This window comes from Chenopodium album, chromosome 6 (genome assembly GCF_948465745.1).
Source record: "Chenopodium album chromosome 6, dcCheAlbu1.1, whole genome shotgun sequence".
NCBI lineage: Eukaryota > Viridiplantae > Streptophyta > Magnoliopsida > Caryophyllales > Amaranthaceae > Chenopodium > Chenopodium album.
In genome coordinates, this window is record NC_137839.1 from 41328533 (window position 1) to 41346693 (window position 18161).

At 40.2% G+C, this 18161-nt stretch overlaps 1 long non-coding RNA gene across 1 annotated transcript in view; it reads left to right on the top strand.

Annotated features, from left to right (window-relative positions):
* LOC145634843 (uncharacterized) overlaps positions 1 to 18161 on the top strand; it is a 43606-nt gene that overhangs the window by 24724 nt on the left and 721 nt on the right. The window lies entirely within an intron of this gene.

The following is an 18161-nucleotide window of genomic DNA, read 5'->3' on the forward strand; positions in this document are numbered from 1 at the left end:
CTTCTTAGGCTTATGAGCAACGTGCTTCTGGCCGCCCTTGCCGGATGCGCTCACGTCACCCGCCCTAGTCTTTTGGATTTTAGGGTCGGATGGTTTTGAAGGAGATTTGGAAGGCGCACCCTACATCAATACAAGACAAACGCAAGTTAGAAATCATTCGGGCAAGTTAAATATTGGCCAAGAATGAAAGTATAACAATTTCCTACCTTGGAGGTGCCGCCAGTTCTCTGCTCATCCACTTTGGTGTGAGTGGTTGCTTCTGCCCTGTTTAGGACATTCGACCTGTATCGAGCAGCAGATACAGCCGGTTTCCTTGTGGCCGAGAGCTTCTCCATTGCTTTGTCTGCAAAAATGAACAAGTGTTAGCACCATTAAACAGGTACTGAAAAGCAAAAGTAAATTGCATATAAAACAGACAGCCGACTACCTCTCGGCATTTCAGAACTTAGCCCACAAGCGGCTAAGAATGTCCCTTCTTCAAACCACTTGTACAAAGGGAGATAGCATTGAGGGGTGACCTCCTTGTCCCCCTCATCATTCGTCCACATGGACACGGTAAACAACCCCACGTCAATGATCTCCTCCTTTGCCCACCTGGGAATAGGCGGCAATGCGCTCCTGCCTGCTAGGAGAGGTGGATCCTTATTCCACCTGTTATACTTTTGGTTCAGGCGGCTGTTGGCAGACTTGACTATGTAAAACTTAGTTCTCCAGTCTTTCCACTTGTTCTCTTTGCCAACAGCCATCATGTACCCCTTGCAAGTGGTCAAGGTGTACCAGCCCTCGCCGCCCCTAGCAGGCGCCCTGCTCAGATAGTGCATGTGGGCGAACGCTTCAAAGCTCGCCTCCACCTGCAGCATCTCACAGGCGGCAACGTACCCCAGAATATTGATCCAGGAGTTGGGTACAAGTTGCCAGATACCCAATTGGTATCCGTCCAAGATCCTCTCCACGGCCGGATGGAGAGGGAAGCGGAGGCCAGCCTGGAAGGCCGCTTCATAGCAGCCGAATGCTTTGTCTTGATAGCTGGCCAGGCTCGGCCAGGTTATGGTGTCGCCCTCATTAGGGACCGACAAAGTGTAGCCATAGCCTAGGACGACCTTGCGCCTAAAATTGGCAAGGCCGGATGCCATGGCGCTCCGCCTGCCTGGCGGAACATGCTGATAGTAGGGGGCTCTCTCCAAGCGCCTGGAAGCGCTCGGCTCGGCCCAGCTTTCCCCCCTATCCACTGCCAGGGACTCTCTGGCAGAATCTATTTTTGATCTAGCCTCCTCTGAAGTTACGGAGGCATTCTCTAAAGAAGACGACGAGGCCGACTCGTCATCAGAGCTCTCATCAGAGCTAGGGGACCGTCGACTGGTGCCAGCGGGGTCCTCCCCTAGGCTCTCTTCCGACGCCTGTCCAGAAGGCCCGGATTGATATTCTTCATCCGCCTCCCCCAGGATTCCATCACTAGGAGTTCCACTAGATGTGGGCGAATGGTAATAGATGGGGGTTGGAGGAAGATAAGAAGGGCTGTTAGGGTGTTCCGACAGCTCACTTCGAGGCACTCTTATTGAGCCGTCTGAATAAACAGTCTACCCGTCCGAATGGTAGAAAACTCCATCGGAGCTACACTGCCTTGATTTTCTTTTGGTCCGGGCCATAGTGTCCTGCACAGACACGGAAACGGTCGGATTCGGAGAAGTTCGCAAAGCAGGGTCTTTGGCCAAGCATTCGGCACTGCTAGTTTTAGATTCAGCCGTCCCCGGTGACCGGCTGATCACTATCCTACGCCGTGCCGCATGCAATTGGGGAGCCATTTTTTCGAAAACAAAGAAAAAATGAAGAGTAAAAAGAGGAAAAAACAGGCGTTACCTTAGAAGAAGGGAGAAAGACGCCTGGTTGATTTAAGAACGGTCGGATTGTTGGCCGAGTGTCGGATGCTTGAAAAACGCTTAGGGAATTTTGAGATTCTTTAAGTCAAAAAGTCCAAGATACTCCATAGATTCGCCAAGGTATGAATCCAAGGGGGGGGGGGGGGTCAAACCTCACTATTTATAAGGGGGTAAAACCCTAATTTTTTCCCTCCAGTAATTTTTGAATCTGACCACTCAGATACTGACACCTGTCACAGAAGTCACGTGCAATGCATGTGACCCCTGTGAGGGGCAAATGATTTGGGTATTTCCTACCCGGCCAGGTGGCCCAATCAGAAAGCGCCACGTGTCCTCCGTATAGGTGCCATTTGGACCTATGGAATAATGACACGTGGAGGGTGGACTCTTCTCCGTCCTACGTGGACTGAAGGTCCAGCAGGGACCATTCAGGTGGCGACACGTGTCACTCAAAAAGTGCTCCAGAATCCTTTTGGGCACAGTGACACGTGTCACTCAGGCATTGGCCCTGGGATGGCGGCCTTCTAAGGCCCAAATCCTGAGGCGCCGCAAAACGGCGTGACCTAATTCTTAGGTCACCAGATCCTAGGAAGGCACACTCTTCAAAAGGACCCTATAAATAGGGACATTATGTCATTTATGACAAGGAGAGAATTTTGACACGCAATACGAGACAATACGTCACTTACCACAGAGCTGTCGTTTTCAAGGAAGACACAACAATTTACCTGAGCTTGGAATCCAAGCAGATAACTTTACTTCCGCACGTTTTATTTCCGAACGTTTACTGACTTAATCTTCGGAGGCGGACCACCGACCATCCGGCGGTCCGTTTGCTTTGCAGGTACAGGCATCCTCAGTTGAATCCAGTTTCAGTGTTGTAAATCTCCCGAGGGACAAAAACCCCTGAAACAGGGGTAAACTTGCATATTTGGATCATCACAAGGCACACTAGAAGTATCAAGAGAATTCATGCAAAAATTAAAAGAATCTTGGCATTGAGAATCAAAACAAGAAACATGAGATTCTCTGTCAAAAGAATCTCTAGCAAGCCATGTGAAGAAATTCCAAGCATCATTCATAGACAAATGACAAAATCTACCACTATTCATGTCCTCAACCATTCCCCTAGTATACTCATTCATGCCCCAATAAGCTATACCACAAGCATCACTAAGAGAACTCCCATGGTAACTAAGGAAACCATCTAGTCTTTCAAAGTAAGCATAGAAGGGTTCACCAACAAATCGAGGAAAAGATAAGCATACCATTTTTATACAAAGAACAAATAAAAGCAAACAAAAATAAAATAAAATACAAGAACCTAGTTAATCTAATCAACAAAAACTAATGAATGCCTTAGTCCCCGGCAACGACGCCAAAATTTGATCGGGGGTAAGAGTAGGTTGTTGGTCTACTAACCCTAATCAAATTAGAAATTTATAATACCTAAACTTACACTAAACTCGTTAATGGCAAGTAAAGGGTCGAACCACAAAGACTAAGTGTATCAATTTGTGCAAATTAGACTAGTAGGAAAGGTTGTGAGATAGAGAGAGATTAAACCAAACACTACTAAGAGAAAATAACTAAAACTAGGGAAAGTGGAATCCAATTATATCAATGCATTCAAAAACATCATACAATTAGATGAAAATGACCTCTATTAGGAACATCACCACAATTAACTCACTCTCGCACAATTAAGCATGTTAATTATCCTACTAAACTAATTCACTCTCGTGCAACTAGCCTAGCAAAGGTATGGAAGAATTTAGGGCTCTCAACCCACTCACTCATGCACAATTGGTTGAAAGAACAATTAAGAGCATAGAATCGATTAGCTAGAAAGATTCTAATCCATAAAACCATCATCCATACACAATAATCAAGAAATAATTTCATACTAATCACAATCAATCAATCATTTCATTAATATAATTTTCATCCAATTCCGTAGAACAAGACCTAAGCTAACATAATGAAGATAGACATGGAAAACAAGGTAAAATAAGAATAAAAGCATAATTAAATAAACAAAATAATTAATCTACTCAAATCAACAAACAAAAAGAAAAAACTAAGAATTAAGCAAATCAATAAAGATGAGAAAAAGTTAGAAAATGCTCATTGATAGATGAGAAGAAGTTCCACAAAGTTGCTTCTTCAACCTCTCAAAAAATCCATGGAAATCAAAGCTTTCTTTCTCTAAAACTACTCCTAAACTAGAGAGAGAAAATCCTAATCTAACCCTAAGAGAGAGAAGCTCTCCTAAAACTAGGAAAAATATCTAAAAATATCAAGTTGTCCCGTACAAAAAAAGGCTCGCAAATATAAAGGAAATCGTGAAAAAGCTGAACGGGGGCTCGCTGTGCACCCTCGCACAGATATGTGTGCCTGCGCATTTGTGGGTTGTGCGGCTTGCTACTTGGGTGTGTGCGCCCGTGCTGCTGGCTCCGCGCCCGCGCATTTCTGTGTGCGCCCGCGCACAAGTCGCGCGCAAAAGTTTCTTCCTCGATTCTGCAATTTCGCCTCTTTTGCGCGGGTTTTGACAGGGCTGCGAGCCCGCACACTCCAGCCGTGCGCCCGTACACATTGCCCGCGCCCTTGCACCTTGCTTTCTTCTATTCTTCTCTCATGCTTCCTTGGCTTCTTCTATGCAAACCAAGACTTCAAATACCTAAGCACAAACACCAAGGGAAGCAATAAGGTATAGGGAATGGTGCAAACATGCAATGAAGGCAAGAATTCAAGAATGTATGCGATTTCATTAAAAACACATCGAGACATGTATGCACGCATTATTTGAACAAAACAACTACAAAACACCAACAAAACAATTGCAAACACTACTACAAAAAAGGCATTAGAGAACGGTTAAAAGAGGCTTTATAGAACGATTATACAAGAGAAGATAGGATGTAGAAAATTATATACAAAAAAATTTCATTAGATCTATTCATGATGGACAAGGTTGACGGCGGACAATGGGCCGAAGAAAAAACCCACAAGGAATAAGAAATGAATAGGAGGCGGTTGAAAGAATAGTAGGGATAAGTTTTTATTTATTTTTTTTCTTTTTAACTTTTTTTTACATGTTAAAAGAATATAAAAACGTACTACAATTGATTGGAGTTATCGGACTAGATACAAAACGGTTGTAAAGGAACATGTTCTCTATCTATTTAAAATTTGAATATAAAAAAATATTTATATGAGTAAAAATTAAAAAGAACGGCTATGTAAGCTAATCGTTCTATATTCTTTTACCTACAAAACGGTTGTAAGAGAAAAGCGTTCTATAAGGTTATGGAGAACGCATATCCGAGATAACCGTTTTGTATTATGCGTTTCATATTCTAGATTTTGTAGTAGTGAAAACACCCTTAGACAAGCTAAAACAAGGCAAAAACATTATCCTAGGAGTGACATAAATGTCACTCATCAGTCATACGCGGTCGCAATTTTTGAAAATTGCGACCGCTTAGCCTGTCACAAATAACTAATTATGTCAGCTTCATAAACGGTCGTTGAAAATAAGAAAAACGGTCGCAATTTGATCTGCGACCGCCAAGTGGACGCAATTTTTTGTTTTTGCGACCAACAGAATAACGACTGAGCCTTTGCAACCGGTGACGATCGTAATTGTCAATTGCGACCGTTTTTATCATATTTTGCGACCGGTGCTGGCGGTCGCAATTCACTTGTTTTTTAGTAGTGCTGATCTCTTTCAGTCGGTATTACCTATTGTTGTATATTTGGATTAACACTCGAAATACACAAGGCATAAACCAAGGGATAGTTAAGGCTAAAGAACCAAAGGCTTCTTAGATAAAGTCACACCACTAAGAAACTGTTTGGATTCCTAAGATCACAAGCCAACTAGTAGCCTAAACTAGCTAACTAAGCAAAGGAAACAAAATTCCAAATCCAAGAATTTCAGGTTTTGTTTCTAATCCAAGAAACGAATGTAAGACAAGTTTTTTGTTTGAATAATCTGATTTTTTTCATTCACATATGCTTGCTATTTATAGTAAACAAGCATCCTTAAGTACAAGCTAACTTAAGTGGCTGTTCAGCTCACTTGTTACACGCCTAAGCTAAAGCTAAGTACAAATACACCTTTTGTTGTCTAGATACATTAATAAAAGAAGCCTTATTTAACTAGATACATCAAAGAGAAAATGGTGGTTTATAACCTCCAAATTAAGGCTGAAATAAAATCAGAATTAAGAAGTGTAACTCCTCCTTGGTTCAAGCCTTGAAATTAGCTTGAATGTTTGTGGACAAGGGTGTACTTGGAAGCCCTTTAGTTGCTCCAAAGCTGGCTGAATTAAACAGCCAATTGAAGGCTGAAATTAAGGCTTTAGATGCTCCAATGTTGACTGATATCAACGGCCACTTGAAGGCTGAAGTTAAGGCTTGTAATTCCTCTTTGAAAACTGATTATAACTCCTAAGTAAAAGCTTTGAAATTCCTTGTAAAGGAATTTCGGATTCCAAGCTTAAATGGCTGCCATTTTGATGTATCTTTGCACTTGTACTTTTGGTGTGAATGTGACAATATTTTTCGAACTAAAATCAGCTAAAAAGAACTAAGAAAAATATAACTAATTTGCAAACTTAAAATATGACTAGAGTTTACAATTTATTCAAAGCATAAAATGAACTAGAATAAACTAGTTAATAAGAACAACAAGAAATTCAAGGGGTTGAATATCTTGCTGCCCAAGGATAGAATGCATAGCACCAATACATGATGCTACATCTTGAACCAAAGAAATGTCCATAACCAAGTTGTTAGGCTTGGCTACAACATTCCCCCCTTCTTGAAAATAGTTTGCCCTCAAACTCGGCAACTCGTCAAACTCATCATAGTAAGGTGATAAATCAGCCACATTAAAGGTGCTAGAAACACCATAATCTCCGGCAACTCAACTTTGTAAGCATTATCATTCACCTTTTCAACAATAGCAAATGGACCATCACTACGAGGACTAACCTTGGACCGCCTTTTGGAAGGAAATCTTTCCTTTCGAAGATGAATCCAAACTAAATCACCGGGCTGAAAACAGACCTCCTTTCTTTTCTTGTCATAGTATGCCTTTGTCTTTGCATTAGCTTGTTCAATTTTTGAACGAACTTGCTCATGCATAGACTTGATTTCTTTTGCACGCACCTCGGCATCATTGCTGAACTTGTTTGGTGAGGGAATGGGAGTGAGATCAATAGGAGTGCACGGATTGAATCCATACACCACTTCAAAAGGACTCAAACCTGTTGTCTTGCTAGGCACACGATTGTAAGCAAACTCCGCATGAGGAAGCATCTCTTCCCATTGCTTGGGACGTTTAGTAGCCAAAGACCGCAGCAAGGATCCCAAAGTTCTATTAGTCACTTCGGTTTGACCATCTGTTTGAGGATGACTTGAAGTGCTAAAGTTCAATTTCGTGCCCATTTTCCTCCATAATGTAAGCCAAAAATGACTTAGAAATTTTGGATCACGATCACTCACCATGGATTTAGGTACACCATGCAAACGAACAATCTCATTGAAAAACAAGTTAGCAACATGAGTAGCATCATAAGTTGAATGACAAGCAATGAAATGAGCCATTTTAGAAAATCGATTCACAACAACCATTATAGAATCTTTCTTTCGTTGGGTGATAGGAAGTCCCACAACGGAATCAAGACTAATATCCTCCCATGGTGCTTGTGGAATAGGTAAGGGAAAAAGATAGCCTTGTGGTAGACTATGACTCTTGGCCTTTTGACATATCACACATCTCTTCACAATGAACTCCACATCACGAACCAATCTAGGCCAATGAAAGTATTCTTGGACAAGAAGAGTAGTCTTCTCTATGCCAAAGTGTCCCGCCATTCCTCCTTCATGAAACTCTTTGATAAGAGATTCTCTTAGGCTTGATCTTGGGATGCACAACCTGTTTCCTTTGAATAAATAGCCATCTAAAATGTAATAATCTTTGTAAGCATGATTAGAACATTTTAAAAATAAATCACCAAAATCATGATCATTTTTGTAACTTGCTTTCACATCTTCAACACTAATTACCCTTGCTTTGAAAGAATTCAAGAGTGTATATCTCCTTGAAAGCGCATCAGCTCCTTTGTTCATGGCGCCTCTCCTATGCTTGATCACAAAATGAAAAGCTTGCAAATACTCCGACCATTTGGCATGGCGTGGTTGGAGTTTTTGTTGGCTTTGAAGATATTTGAGTGCTTCATGATCTGAATGAAGGATGAACTCCTTAGAAATGAGGTAATGTCTCCAATGGTCGAAAGCACGAACAAGAGCAAAGAACTCCTTATCATAGGTGCTATACTTCCGTTGTGCTTCATTGAGTTTTTCACTAAAGTAGGCAAGGGGACGCCCAACTTGTGACAAAACAGCACCAATACCAACTCCACTAGCATCACATTCAACTTCAAAAACTTTATCAAAGTTAGGCAAAGCAAGAATAGGTGCACTAGTAAGTTGATGTTTTACCTCATCAAAGGCCTTTTGAGCCTTATCATTCCAAACTAACTTCTGATTTTTAGTTAGCTCGGTGATAGGTGCCATGAGGGTACTAAAATTCCGCACAAATCTTCTATAGAAAGAAGCAAGTCCATGAAAGCTTCGAACTTGTTGAATGGTTTGTGGCGTGGGCCACTCACAAATTGCAGCAACTTTCTTTTCATCAACTTTAATGCCTTGTGATGAGACTTTAAAGCCAAGAAAAATAACTTGGGAAGTGAAGAAATGACACTTCTCTAAGTTACCAAACAATTTCTCTCATTCAAGGGCTTCAAAAACCTGTTGCAAGTGCATAGAATTCTCTTCTTCCTCCCTACTATACACCAAAATATTATCAAAATAAACTACAACAAATTTACCCATGAAAGATTGCATAACCTGATTCATAAGGCGCATAAATGTAGATGGTGCATTAGACAAACCAAATGGCATCACAAGCCACTCATAGAGGCCCTCCTTTGTCTTGAAAGCGGCCTTCCATTCATCTCCTTCGAAAATTCGAATTTGATGATAGCCTCTTCTCAAATCAATTTTAGAGAACACTTTAGAACCATCCAAATCATCAAGTAAATCATTCAACCTTGGAACAGGAAACCGGTACTTGATAGTGATTTTATTGATTGACCTACTATCAACACACATTCTCCATTCTCCATTCTTCTTAGGCACAATCAAAGTAGGACAAGCACATGGACTAAGAGACTTACGAATAAGACCCTTGGACATTAATTCTTCCACTTGCCTCCTAATCTCTTCGGTTTCTTTTGGAGTGGTTCTATAGGCTGGTTTGTTTGGGAGCATTGATCCGGGGACAAGATCAATTTTGTGTTGTATGTCACGTTTTGGGGGTAGGCCATGGGGAATGTCTTCGGGGAAAACATGGGAAAAGGTTTTGAGAAGAGGGGTGAGGAGTGGGTGTGGTTCTTTTTGTGTCGGTTGGGAAGGGGTATCAAGTTGGCTCAAAATGAAATGTTTGTGAGGTTTATACTCATGCAATTCAGATTTTATGAGAGTGGTAAGGGAAGTGGGGGGTGTGGAAGTGGGGTGGCCGTTTTTGAGGTTTAGAGGGGTAAGGAGTATTTTCTGTCCATCCTTAGTGAAGGAATATGTATTTTTATACCCATCATGCATCACACGCCTATCAAATAGCCAAGGTCTACCAAGTAAAATATGACATGCATCCATAGGTATAACATCACACCATAATTCTTCCTCATAAGTTATACCAATGCTAAATGATAACAAGACTTGTTGTGTTACTTGAATCCCTTTACCATGATTTAGCCATTGAATCACATAAGGTTTAGGGTGAGGAACAGTTTTTATTTTCAGCTTGTCTATCATTACTTGTGAAGCTACATTGGTAACACTACCTCCATCAATAATCAAGGTACATACCTTACCACCAATGGTGCAACGAGTGTGAAAGATTGCCTCACGTTGCAAGCTCCCTTCTTTTCCAATCATATTGCTTAGTGTACGTCGAACCACCAAGCATTCTCCTTCATCCGGTCCAAGACACGCATACTCATCATTCTCCTCAAGGTTGCTGTCCACTTCAATTTATAATTCGTCCTCCTCTTCATGCTCAATCAAAGTGACAATCTTTTTATTTGGACAATCACTAGCCAAATGTCCAAGGCCTTGACACCTAAAACATCTTCTTGGGGCTGGTTTTGGGTTGGAATTTTGGGTGTTTTGTGAAGGTGGTTTAGAAGTAGGCTGATTGGATGTGGGTTTGAAAGGTGGGAAATTGGATGTTTGCCTTTTTTGGGGAAATGAGGTTTGAGATGCAAAACGTGATGATTCACTTTTGCCTCTTGCTTTTTGTTGCTGCTCAATCTTATGTGCTAAGATAATGAGCTCTTCAAGGGTGGTGTAAGGGTGTAGCTCGGCCACATTGGCTTTTTTTGGATCAAGTCCTCCCAAAAAGCGCACTAATGTTTGAGGTTCATCTTCCTCTACTCCACATTTCATGACAAATCCTTCAAATTCCCTAGCATATTCTTCTACTGATTTTGTACCTTGTTTGAGGTTGTGGAACTTGGAAAAGTTTTCTTGCACATAGTATGTGGGAAGAAACTTTTGTTTCAACATCTTTTTCATCTTGGTCCACGATCTCACTTTCTCTTTGTCTTGCCTTTCCCTTTTGGCACACACACTAGCCCACCAAGTTGAGGCATATTTTCTTAACTTCAAGGCTACAATATTCACCTTTTTTTCTTCCGGTGTTTGCTTGTAATCAAACACTCTCTCCACCGTCCTAAGCCATTCTACAAACTCATCAGCATCGAGTTTGCCATCATACTCCGGGATGTCAGCCTTAATGTCATTATTAGGCCGTGACCTTTCTCTTTCATGAAAAGGTCTATCATTGTGATTGAAATTAGATTCACTCAATTCTTCATCACTATGATTGGGTTAACCCTCTTTTTGATGGCGCAACTTAGTAGAAAGATCTTTTAACTGATCTTGCAAATATTGCATTCGTTGCTCCATATCTTCTTTCTCTTGTGCAACCTTATTGACATATTCTTGCCAATTAGGGGGTGGGATGTCGGACATGGTTTGTGTTTGGGGTATGTGATTGGGTATGTGTTTGGGTATTTGTTTTGCTAGATCCCCCTCCTTCTAGCGCCAAATGTTGTGTATTTGGAGTAACACTCGAAATACACAAGGGATAAACCAAGGGATAGTTAAGGCTAAAGAACCAAAGGCTTCTTAGATAAAGTCACACCACTAAGAAATTGTTTGGATTCCTAAGATCACAAGCCAACTAGTAGCCTAAACTAGCTAACTAAGCAAAGGAAACGAAATTCCAAATCCAAGAATTTCAGGTTTTGTTTCTAATCCAAGAAACGAATGTAAGACAAGTTTTTTGTTTGAATAATCTGATTTTTTTCATTCACATTTGCTTTCTATTTATAGTAAACAAGCATCCTTAAGTACAAGCTAACTTAAGTGGCTGTTCAGCTCACTTGTTACACGCCTAAGCTAAAGCTAAGTACAAATCAGCTTTTTGTTGTCTAGATACATTAATAAAAGAAGCCTTATTTAACTAGATACATCAAAGAGAAAATGGTGGTTTATAACCTCCAAATTAAGGCTGAAATAAAATCAGAATTAAGATGCATAACTCCTCCTTGGTTCAAGCCTTGAAATTAGCTTGAATGTATGTGGACAAGGGTGTACTTGGATGCCCTTTAGTTGCTCCAAAGCTGGCTGAATTAAACAGCCAATTGAAGGCTGAAATTAAGGCTTTAGATGCTCCAATGTTGAATGATATCAACGGCCACTTGAAGGCTGAAGTTAAGGCTTGTAATTCCTCTTTGAAAACTGATTATAACTCCCAAGTAAAAGCTTTGAAATTCCTTGTAAAGGAATTTCGGATTCCAAGCTTAAATGGCTGCCATTTTGATGTATCTTTGCACTTGTACTTTTGGTGTGAATGTGACAATGTTTTTCGAACTAAAATCAGCTAAAAAGAACTAAGAAAAATATAACTAATTTGCAAACTTAAAATATGACTAGAGTTTACAATTTATTCAAAGCATAAAATGAACTAGAATAAACTAGTTAATAAGAACAACAAGAAATTCAAGGGGTTGAATATCTTGCTGCCCAAGGATAGAATGCATAGCACCAATACATGATGCTACATCTTGAACCAAAGAAATGTCCATAACCAAGTTGTTAGGGTTGGCTACAACACCTATGGCCCACTTTGGAGTCAGATACCATGGAATTTGTTAAAAGATGTGACGAGTGTCAAAGATTTGGCAAGCTTATCCATCGCCTGGCTACTGACCTGACGGCAATCCACAGCCATGTCCCGTTTGATAAACGGGGCATGGACATTCTAGGAACGTATACGCCTACGCCAGGCGGAAAGCGTTATATTCTTGTGGCTGTGGATTATTTAACCAAGTAGGTGGAAGCAAAGGCGGTCAAAGGCATCAAGACAAAGGATATCATATCCATCATCAGGAATAACATTATCACCCGGTTCGGGGTACCTATGTCTAAGGTATTTGATAATGGACCTCAATTTGAGACGCTTGAGCTCAAAACTTGGTTAGGAGATCAAGGGATCTCACACTGTTTTACATCAATCGACCGACCCCAAGCAAAAAGCCAAGTTGAAGCCTTTAACAAACTCATCTCAGACTGTATTAAAAAGAAAATTGAGAGAGCCAGTGGTTTATGGGCTGAAGAGCCAATTCATGTCCTATGGGCAATCCAGAAAACTAATAAAGGGGCAACCGGTGAAACCCCATTCCTCATGGTTTACGGTGCTGAAGCCGTCTTGCCCATCGAGCATTGTGAGCCGACTCTACGAGTCATGCTGTATGATGAAGAGGCGAACTGGGAGGCCATGCAACTAGCATTCGACTCACTCCCGGAGCGCAGGTGCAATCCTGCCTTGCGTCATGAGATTTACCGTCTGAGAATGACTCGTGCCTACAACAAGAGAGTGCGCAAACGGCCATTGAAATTTGGGGACTTTGTGTTATGAAAAATGGAGGCAACCGATAGGGCCAATGAGCAAGGAAAGATAACTCCTATTTGGGAGGGCCCCTACAGGATTTATGAAGAAGTAAGAAACGGCACCTAGTGGCTGGAAACTTAGTTGCGCATCAAATGAATAAGCTAAGTAAAAACTTAGCGGCTAACCTGATATTTAAGCTGGTGGACCTTCGCCTGTGCAATCAAACCAAGGCCAATGGCCGGATGCAAGATTATTTTTAAAAATTCGTCTACTCCTATTTGAGTATGGCGTCCGGTGACGGCCCTCCGGGTGTTATCGTCGTAGAGGGCACTCTATCGTTTGCTCTACCAGCATATGCATACGGCAAAGATTAAACGACCAAATTGGTCAACTCATAGTTGTCTGACCAAAATAATCTAAAAGAATGATTAAGCTTAAAACCGGATGTCAAGTGACATCATCCGGTAAATTACTAAAGTTCTCTGTTAGACTATTTAACGAAATTGTACCAGTCACTCCAATGGGGCAGACGAGCAAGATGCAATGGATTGCAGGTATCCTAGACGATCTTTAAGTTGTCTGGGATCCACCAGATTGGTGGACTATATTTCCCTTGTTCCATTGGTTGTTAGGCGGCAGTTACTCACCTGGCTCACAAAGAAATTATATGAGAATACCCGGTTAGGTAAATCGGCTGTTGTTAACAGCTGTGTACTTGGTTTGGGGCAATCACTACTTTGACTGATTGACTTAGGAACATTCCATACTTTTTAAAGTATCAAACATTCCAAATTCAATGAACCAAAGAAGTACTAAAACCAATCACATAGCCGCTTGGGGCAAGAGTAGCCAGTATACTATTTGAATGGTCGCATGCTCTAAAAAAGTTAGGCAAAAATTCAGAAACAAATTCAAAAACAAAAAGTGAAAAACTTAAATGCAAAAATTAAAGTAAGCACATTCATCAAGCCAACTCAGTCGGCGTACTTCATTCACGGCCTGTCAAAACCGGATGATAATGTTAACTGGATCCACATCTGGGACAAAGAAATAAAATTGTCACCCGACTCCTTAGTCGGTAAAAGATACATAAGTACTCGGCACGTAGGCTGGAAAGAAGTAAATTGGCATACTGCCACTGAAGTAAAAAAGGAGGAAGCTGAATCACTGCTAGTGGGTCTAGTCCGGCTGGTTTTGACCGGTTGGGAGGCTTGTTTCATTCTGAGCACCAGGATCCTGGTTATCCAGGGTTTGATCAATTTTAACTTCGTTAGTCTGAACTTGATCATCCTTGCCTACAATCGGCTCCTCCTCCTCCTCGTCATTAGAAACCTCGTAGTCTTGCTCAAGAGCCAAGTCCTTGAAGAGAAGAGGGGCCTACTCATTGAGCTGATGTGCATCGTACACCTTAGTGGCTTACTCGTATCGAAGCTTCAGCACATCAAACTCAACCTTAGCATGGAGAAGACCCCATGCAATGTGCAGCCGGTCCTCTATGTCTAATCGAGGGTAGAAGTAGGTCGTTGGGACTACTAACCCTAACAAAATTAAAAATTTATAATACCTAAACTTACACTAAACTAGTTAGTGGCAAGTAAAGGGTCGAACCCAAAAGGAATAAGTGTATTAATTTGTGCCAACTAGACTACTAGGAAAGGTTGTGAGATAGAGAGAGATTAAACCAAACACTACTAAGAGCAATTAACTAAAACTAGGGAAAGTGGAATCCAATCACATCAATGTATTAAACAACATCATACAAATAGATGAAAATGACCTCGATTAGGAATATCAACACATTTAACTCACTCTCGCACAATTAAGCATGTTAATTATCCTACTAAACTAATTCACTCTCGTGCAACTACCCTAGCAAAGGTATGGAAGAATTTAGGGCTCCCAACCAACTCACTCTCGCACAATTGATTGAAAGCACAATTAAGAGCATAGAATCGATTAGCTAGAAAGATTCTAATCCATAAAAGCATCACCATACACAATAATCAAGAAAGAATTTCATACTAATCACAATCAATCATTTAATTCATTAATATAACCTTCATCCAATTCCCTAGAACAAGACCTAAGCTAACATAATGAAGAAAGACATGAAAAACAAGGTAAAATAAGAATAAAAACAAGATTAAAGAAAAAAAACTAATTAATCTACTCAAATCAACAAACAAAAAGCAAAAACTAAGAATTAAGCAAGAAATAAAGATGAGAGAAAGTTAGAAAATGCTCATTGAATAGATGAGAAGAAGTTCCACAAAGTTGCTTCTTCAACCTCTCAAAAACTCCATGGAAATCCAAGCTTTCTCTCTCTACACTACTCCTAAACTAACCCTAAGAGTGAGAAAATAAAGGCCAAACTAATCTAATCTATCTAAAATTAAAATGTTGATTAAAAGTTTTTTTAGAAAATAACCCTAAAGGTGGTATTTATAATACAAGTTAAATAAAACTAAAATAAAAGAAATTAAAAACAAAATAAAACAATTAAAATAAAAATAAAATAAAAGAAAATGAAAAGGAAAAGGAAAAGAAACCCCAAAAATTCTTACAATTCCCACCAAACCCCACGAATTATCAGACCCCCCAATTCCCCTTCTCTTCGTGGCTGCTCTGAACTTTCATCACCATCACGCATGATCTTCACCCTTCATCGAAAATCATCATCAAACATCATCACATCGCAGCCGTTCGATTTTCATTAAAAGTCACGCGCAAAGCTCGTGAAATGGTTCGGTCGAACCATGGGTTGGTGCGGCCGAACTACGTGGTTGGTTCGGTCAAACCATGGGTGTGTTCGACCACACCTCTTCAAATTAAAAAACCTCAAAAGTTTCTGACTCGAACTTCGACCGAACTCCTTTGGTTTTCTCGAGCTTGATTAATTGCTATTTGCTCTGATTTTAGGCGCTTGGTTGAAGTGAATTGTTGCGATTTGTTGGCTGCTACTGTTGCGGTGGTTTTGGCGGCTGACGGATTGCGAGTTGGCTGAGATTGGTGGCGAAATGGGAGGCACAGCAGGTGAGGTTGGTTTTTGGTGTTAGTTGCGTTGCTATTGTTGTTATTGGGGGATCTAATTGAGAAGGGTTTGCTGCTGTGAGTTTTCGGTATGGGAGGTTGAAGATGGTGAGTGACGGTGGCTGTGATGCGGGCTGCGAGCAGAGGTGGTTATTGCGGTGGTGGCTATAGTGGTTGTTGCGGTGGTGGAGGATAGGTGATTGTGGGGTGAATTTGAGTGTTGAGGTGCTACTACTGTTTTGGTGCTTGGAGTGTGTCAGGAGTAGGGGAGCAGGGGAGTTGAGTGCGCAAATGGGTGTGGAATGGTGTGGTGTAGGATTAGGAATTGGAGTGGTGCAGGTTAAGGTGACAGCAGCTAGGAGGAATTTTGTTGAACTTGATTGACTCGGGTCCCAAACTTCCAATGCAAACCATTTGACTTTAAAATCCGTGCTTCAACCCGAAAACATACCTACACAACCAAAAAAAACCAAGAGAAATAGGGACAAAAACTAAAATAATAAAATAAAATGAAGTAAAATAAAATAAAATACGAAACTAAAATAAATAAGAAAACGAGATAAAAAGAGAAATTATTAAAAATAAAAACTAAGAACTTAAACTACAAACATTAAAAGTAAGAAAAATAAAATAAAACACGAAAATAAACTAAAAACTATTAAAAATTACAAAAAAAAAACTTAAAATAAAGATAAAAGGCGAGAATAAGAAAATAATAGAAATAAAGGATAAAAAAGGGTTAAATTATTGGAAAATAAGCCGGAAGACGACTCAATAGACACCCTAAAAGTGACATAAAAGTCACTTATCAATGTCCTGCTCGTTCTCAGCAACCAGTTGTTTCTGCTCTTCGGCAATCTCGTTTTTGTGCTGGTTCAACCCTAACATCGGTATCGGAGCCTCGGTCGTTTATTTTTAAAATCCTATTTTTTCAAGGTGTTTTTATGGCTTAATTTTTCTGGTTTTGAATTGCTAATTAGATTAGTAGCTCGGTTTATTAATTTTAATCCCCTATTAGAGCTGACTTCAGCTCCCGAACCCAGATTTTTTCACAAAAATAGTGAATTTTGGGTGGAAAAGGCGTTCTAGAAATGGCTTTTTATTTGTAGGACTGTGTTTTTAGCTAAAAAACGACCAGAAATGCACTTTTCGAGGGATTTTTTTGTTTTGACGACAAATTTTAAGTCTTTCTAACCTTGAAAATTCATTGCATATTTATGATGGTTATATAATTGATTCAATCATTATTTTATATGCAATTTAAAACCTCTTTAGGCATGATTACTTGGTAGTAATTTGTGTTTAAAAGTTTGGTTTTATTTTTTCACATAATTGAAAACTAATTGCATTGAGTGTGAAATCTTTGTTCTTTGAGGCTTCCAAGTACTAATGATTCAATATTTAATTATGTTAAGTGATTGAAACTTTGAGTTACTAAATTCCATGAATTTTTGTTGAACTTTGTTGATTTAATCATTTTAAGTTGATTTGAATCATAAAGTTTGAAACTTGTGATAGAAATTTGTTTAATCTTCATATTGGAAGATATAATTTTTCAAGGATTCACTAGTATTAAAGTTGGAATTTTTATTGAACTTGTGTTCATTTTTCCAACTCCCTTTTATTTTGTCAAAATCTCAAGATTAATTTAAATTAATTAATTTAATAGTGAGTAAATTGCCCTCTTAATTTGGTTGCACCAAGTTAAACCAATGGTTCTTGGGAATAACTTTGGTCTTATGCAATTAGATGAATTTATTTAAGTTAGACTTGTTATTTTCATTTTTCCTCAAAAAATTAATTAATTCTAAAATTAATTTAGAATTAATTAAGAATGTCACACAAATTCGGGAATTTTTCCCGAGGCATGAGCACACAAATCAAGACCTAAGAGCCCCAAGCATGCACTCGGCCCGCCGAACATAGGGCTGCCGAGGCTGCTGGGCACCTCAAAGTGGTGCATGTGTGCGGGGAAGCTGCTGTGCGGCACCATGGCAGCCAAGGCAGCAGCATGGTACGCCAGTGCGCTCGCAACATGCGTGCGGCCTTGTGGCTAGCCGTGGGTAAGCCATGTATGGTGCATGCATTGAGCGTGCATGTGTGCGTTGCTTGATACATAATTAAGGGTAATATGCGTAGTGCTTGCGAAGCAATGTGGTGCAATGAGCTCGTGCAACATGCTCGTAATGGGCCACGACTTTGTGTGTGAAAGTTCGCTGATG